General features: G+C 40.9%; 1 long non-coding RNA gene across 1 annotated transcript; it reads left to right on the top strand.

Moving 5' to 3' along the window:
- The first annotated feature begins 364 nt into the window (after positions 1-364).
- LOC134504012 (uncharacterized) lies at positions 365-1,890 on the top strand. Its single transcript, XR_010068619.1, has 2 exons — positions 365-474; positions 1,548-1,890. It is a non-coding gene; the product is annotated as an uncharacterized LOC134504012 (long non-coding RNA).
- The last annotated feature ends 4,343 nt before the right edge of the window (positions 1,891-6,233 follow it).

The following is a 6,233-nucleotide window of genomic DNA, read 5'->3' as shown; positions in this document are numbered from 1 at the left end:
TTGATGGCAGACGCCCAAGGGCCTTGTGGATCGGACGCCCAAGAAGAGGCATTTGCACAGTGATGCTCAGAATGATAGTCCTAGCCATAGTAATACCCTGAGGGTTGCTAACCCAAGGCAGGCCAGTCTTAGCAGCTTTTTGGACAAAGATAATGTGTTCCTATGGTTTATTTATTTTATTTATTTATTAATCAAATTTGTATTGTGGCCCATTTCACAGAAAAGTGACTCTTGATTGGTGTCTATCATGTATTTCAGGATATAGAGTGGGTTCCATAGTAGCCATGAGGAGTCAAGGCCCTCCATGGCCACTTAATCATATGCATGGCAAAGGTCTTATTTTTCCTTTCCTTTAATTCAAGACATATCTGGAAATAAAATACAGACAATGGGAATTACCTGATGATAGCTGTCTTTCACAAAATAGCTGTTCCCGAGACCTTCTGTGTTGATGAGTTGATTAAAACATACAGTGTAGGTAAATGTAGACTTTAAAATCTTTCTTGGGAGTCCAACAGTATAAAACACAATTAAAAGGATGAATGAATGAATGAATCAATAAGGCTAATTAATCTAAATCAGTGTTTCTCAAACTTGGCAACTTCCCTACAACAGCCCTACCCAGGCTGGGGAATTCTGGGAGTTGAAGTCCACACATCTTAAACTTGCCAGTTTGAGAAACATTGATCAAAATCTTTAAATCAGGAAGAACTTTAGATAACTGTTTCCTAGGATGCCAAGTATATCACTTTCTGAATTCTGGGACTTGTACTCTTAAAATATATCAGGAAGACAACCCTTCTTTGTTGGGAAGGAGCCCCTTGGTGTTTTTTCTATAAGATTACTTGAATTATTACTTAATTATTAATTGAATTGTTGAGCATCAGTCATTGTAGAAGTCCTCAGTTCTACCTTTGGTAGCATTCCCAATTAAATGCATGATCATTTTATAAAATGGGATTTTAAAAGTCTTTCCAGTTTTTAAAGATCTCATGTTATTCTTTGTCTTCTGGGTCCTCTTTCTAAGAAATCATTGTATAAAGAAAGTCCAACAATGAAAACCGAACTCAACTCTCACGAAAGACCATCTCTATGGCAGGGTATTAATTGGTTCCTACATGAAACTGAACAAATTCATTAAGCTTCATTCTGATTTTTTTTTTTGCCTGCATTGTCCCTCAGACCAGGATCTGTGAGACTGTGGTCCCCAACCGCTGCAGCCTGTAAACTATAGCTTTAGGGATTCATGTACATAGCATAGTGACAGCTGAACCTGGTCAGTGAGAAAAAAAGAGTTTAAAGCTACGATAATGGGACCAAGAAGTCATGTGTCAGGAGGAAACTGTGTCAGTTGCTGCAGTGGCGTTATAGAGTCTTGTGATACCTTAAAATAGGAGTGGGGAAAAGAACCTCATTCCCTAGAGGATAATAGATCAGGAGGCAGAGACAAGGAAGTTTGCCTCCTCCCTTTCTTTCTATGTAACTGCCTTCTCTCTCTCTCTCTCTCTTTCTCTCTTCCTTTCTTCTTCCTCCCCCCCCCTTCCAAGGCTGCTGGGAAGGAACAGCTCATCCTTGGCAGATGTTTGAATTGATCTCATTCAAAGCACTTTGGGGATTAGCTCAAGAGCCGTAAGCTGCCCACCTTTTCCCCAAAGAGCAACTGATTTATTGTAGCGCTGTGTAATAGTTAATGGGATAGACTCATCCAGTGCGCAATTATCCTGAGTTGGTAGATACCTCTCCTAGGCTGCTTATTATTTTCATCCAGCGCTTCCACAGTTCAAAACACACATGTGGTGAATGGACAAGATGGACCTCATCTTCTCATGTGTAAAACATCAACTTTGTCCTTGCTCTTTGAAGTGAAATAAATTCAAGTTTATCCCGTTGGAGACCATCCTTCGCTCTTATTCACCTGAAATTTTAGGAATATTTTAAAGCAAGAATGTGTTAGTCTCCCAGGGACCTGGACTTCCAGTTCAGCAAAGGGGATTTTCAAAAGAGGTGGAGTAAAAATAATTCTGAAGGTGATTGTTGCAGAGCTGACTATTCCTTTCCTTCCACATTCTGGAATGACATGCAGAATCCCACAAGGGTCTGCCAATAAAGTCTCTTTAAGTTTTTTTCCCCCTTTGCTTCTCTTTTTAGGGTTTGGGAATGGCCAATGTGCAGCTGTAGATTCTGAAATCACACCCCAAAGGCAGAGATACTGTGAGATGCTCTTGAAGGTCAAGGTACAGTATATACAGTTCTGCAAGATTAAAAGGTTGCAGTTCAGTGACAGTTAATACACTTAAAAAAAAGTTCCAGGGTGCTTCTTACATGCACAGCAGAAGCACCATGCTAAAGCAGAGACAACATGATGAATCATAAAATTGGGTTAACCAATACATCTTTGCTTCCATCCAAGAGGGATTATAAGGGAGCAGAAAAGGACACCACTGGTGGGAGGCATCTATGCTTTGCAGCCCCCTTTATGCCCTGGAAACATTTTTCAGCCTTCCTCAGGGTAGGTAGAATTAATGCAGTGTGGATAGGCCTGGAGTGACTTTGGAGATGTAAATGTGGAGCTCAACCTCAACAAGAGGAATTTCCTTTTGTGCTCGAGAAAACTAGCAAGGATGGCCTCCATTTTTATTCCCATCAGTGGGGTGAAGCAGACATTGTAGGGAGGAGAGCTGTGTTAGTCTACAACAGTGTTTCTCAACCTCAGAAACTTTAAGATGGGTGGGGGAATTCTGGAAGTTGAAGTCCACCCGTCTTAAAGTTGCTGAGGTTGAGAAACACTGGTCTACAATATCTAAAAATCAGAAGACATGCATCTGATATTGCTCATGAAAGTTTATGCCTTCCAATAAAATTTGCTCTCAGACTCCTGCTTTTTGGTGTAAGGCAGGAATCTGATGGCCATGATGATGGTACAGCAGGCCTTGTCTTATGGACCATTTAAAACTACTTTGTAAGTCTTAAAGGGATGCCAAGATGGTGTCCTATGATGTAGAAGGTTATGCTGGCACCTCTATTGGCATTCAGACTGCATTTTGGTCTGTGAAAGAGGACATTCTGGATGTGTCACCTTGTTTTGAAGTATGTCAGCAAACAGGAAAAAGAAAAATTGGACCCTATCCCACACAGTCCCTTCATTCCTCAAACGGTAACTGTTTTGTTTTACCCTTTCCTCCAGAAAGTTATATTTGTTTATAGACCAAAAGGTCCAATCATTTCAGATGACTTAAAATGGGATTTATAGCAAATGTTTATGTGCCATGAAGCTCCCAAGATTATGTCTACGTGTCTACATATTCTATGGGTGTAATGCCATTTTCAAATGTTTTCATTTTTCAAAAAATCTCCGCAAGTAGAAAACGATCACATCAGGAGGAATTATTCTAGCCCAATCTGTAATTTGCAATAATAACTCTCAAAAGGCAAATCTCGTGCCCTCTCTGGATAACCCCCACCCAGATGCTGGAACACAGAATTCCTCCTCTGCTTTCTGCAGTTCATCTCAGGTCTATTACTTCTGTCCAACCTCATTCTACTCCATGTGTAGATCAAGATTCAGGGACTGCAAATAAGAACTGTGCAAAAAAGATCTCTGTGAGAAATCATCTAATGCCAAGAGAGCAGCCTTCCCCAAGGGTGCCAATCTGCAGCTTCCCACATGGCTAAAAGCTACAGGCACTGTGAAATTCTGAAACGTGGAACCCAACACATCTGGATTGAGTAAAGAATAGAATATTCTCTATTCAAACTACATAAAAGGAAGATGCAAGAAAATGTGGACGGGCAGTCAACTTGAAGCATATTGTTTCTGGAGCTGAGCACCATCTGGTGTTCAGTTTCATTATCCTGCAAAATGCTGATGGTTCTGAAGGCTCCATTAAAAGGCCATTTTTGATGAATTACTTGGGGAACTGATGATTTTGAACTTTTTGATTTATGTTAAAGTAATGGAGCAGGGGGAGAATTAAGTAGAAAAGGGATGCTCCAGAGGGTTTCTTTTTATAAGCCTCCCTTTAGTATGGGACTCTAGAAAAGAGGATATCTGAACAAAAAAGGACAAAATTTTGCAAAAGAAGGCAATTATATGTTATACATAGAGATACATAAATATATGTTTAAAGTGGAAATTATTATACTTTAAATATTCCATTCTATTTATTATGGTCAATGACCATAAATCTAAATACGGTCAATCCAGTCTGGGAGATAAAGAGATCACGGCTTGTTTGACTAATTGTTTGCTCACTGTCACTCATGCCCTTGGGGCCTCTCATCTGGACTACTGCAATGCGCTCTACATGGGGCTGCCCTTGAGAATCTGGAAGCTTCAACTGGTGCAGAACGTGGCAGAATGGGTAGTGAATGATGTTGGTTATTCAGCACATGTAACACCACTCTCCATGAGCTGCACTGGTTGCCATTGTGGTTCTGGTTGTCACCTTTAAACCCTTCATGGCTTGGGACTGGATAACTTGAGGGATCGTCTCTTGTCAGTTGTTTCTACCTGTCTAATCTGGTCAGGCAGGGAGGACATGCTTTGGGTCCTGTTGGCTAAGGAATGCCGCTTGGTGAGGCCTAGAAGTCGTGCCTTTCCTGCCTTAGCACCCACCTAATGGATCATTTTCCTTCTGGAGATCAGGAGGGCCCCAGTCCTGCTGGCCTTTCGTAAGGCCCTAAAGACCTGGCTCTGTGCCCGGGCCTGGGGCCCCGAGTGTGTGCAGGGACTCGTTTCTTGGTTAATTCAGTGATTATGATGGGTGATTTATTCTCTGCTGCTATGTATTTTAATTTTTGTATTGTTGCAATTGTTTTTAGTTTATTTTAATTTTGTTCACTGCCCAGAGTCACTGGCTGAGATGGGCAGCCATACAAAATGAATCAATCAATCAATAATACAAATAATTAAATCCCTGGCTCGGCTTCTCTTTCTGCTGCTAATTCTGCAAGAGTTGGCTCTCAGACTAATATTGTTTGAAACAGCTGCGGTGTAAATAAGCCAGAGCTGCAGACTTCACTTTTATCAAATCTACTTCCTCTCCAGTAGATGAGAAAGCTGTGAGAAAGACACTCAGAAAATCTCAGTCCTAATGTACACCTAAACATATTGGTTCACTTTGGAAACAGTTCACTTGCTAGAATTCTTGTGATGATCACTTTCATCTTAATGTTGCTAAGGAGAACTGGGGGAGATTTGTGCTTGGGGGAAAAAAATCACTTTCAATTCAGGCAGTCACCAAAGGTCTGGGACTTCCCTTGTTTTGGGGAAAAGGAAAAAAGGGAGATGAGCAAATTGCCTGTCCCTGCTTGGATCTAATGCCAGCCTTTCCTCAGTGTGGTGAGGAAAGTGTTTTTTTTAGATTCTCCCTTCAGTTTTAGAGGAAAAATGACTTTCAGCGTCCGCTGAAAGTAATGATTATTTTAGAAGGTGTCCCAAGCTGAAGATTAATTCAGCAGTTCTTATCTGATCTATCTTATGTAAGGCGCCAGATGTCAGCAATTATTTCATAAGATAACAAGTAAAGATTCTCTCAAATCATCCTTGATTCGTGACTGTTTATTGGCTACAATATGGAAGTGCTTTCTTATAGGATGCCCCCACCCCACCCTGCCCAACTAACCTGCAAGCCTGGCACTTCCTGATAGTCTCTCATCATAGTATCATTTCATACAGCATCTCTTAAATGAAGAACAGTGGTTGCTCAAGAAATGTTCTAATCTCTTGATTTTTTTCCATCCAGATCATGGGATGGATGGAAATCTTGGAAGATAGTCAGTGTCTTTAAGTATTGGTGATGGGAGAGATGAGCTTTAAATAGCTATTCAAAAGTATAGTGTATATCTATATTCTGCTTAGGCAGTCTGTTGGCTTTGGAGTAATTTTTCCTCTACTGTACTAAGCCGTCAAACAGGAAGTGCTGAATGTGCAACTTTCCTTGGGCCAAGGGCCACACTTAGTCTTGAGATGGCATGCCAAAGATCACACAACAAATCCTAGGGGAACCAGGCAAGAATGAAATTTTCATTTTAGTTTGTATTGCAATGAAGCTAAATCAATTAAATGCAGTTAAAATGATGACTTCCCAACTATTTGATCACTTCCCTCTCCTCTTCTGCCACATGGAGCATTTCAGCTCACTGGCAACTTCTGGAGAGATCCTGAGGATCATGTCAGCTCTTTGGAGAAGAGTTGTAACAAATTCAGAAGGAGGGGTGGGGTATCAGGACCT

The sequence above is a fragment of the Candoia aspera genome, chromosome 11 (genome assembly GCF_035149785.1).
Source record: "Candoia aspera isolate rCanAsp1 chromosome 11, rCanAsp1.hap2, whole genome shotgun sequence".
NCBI lineage: Eukaryota > Metazoa > Chordata > Lepidosauria > Squamata > Boidae > Candoia > Candoia aspera.
Note: the sequence above shows the minus strand (reverse complement) of the source record. Positions and strands in the feature narration are given on the sequence as shown.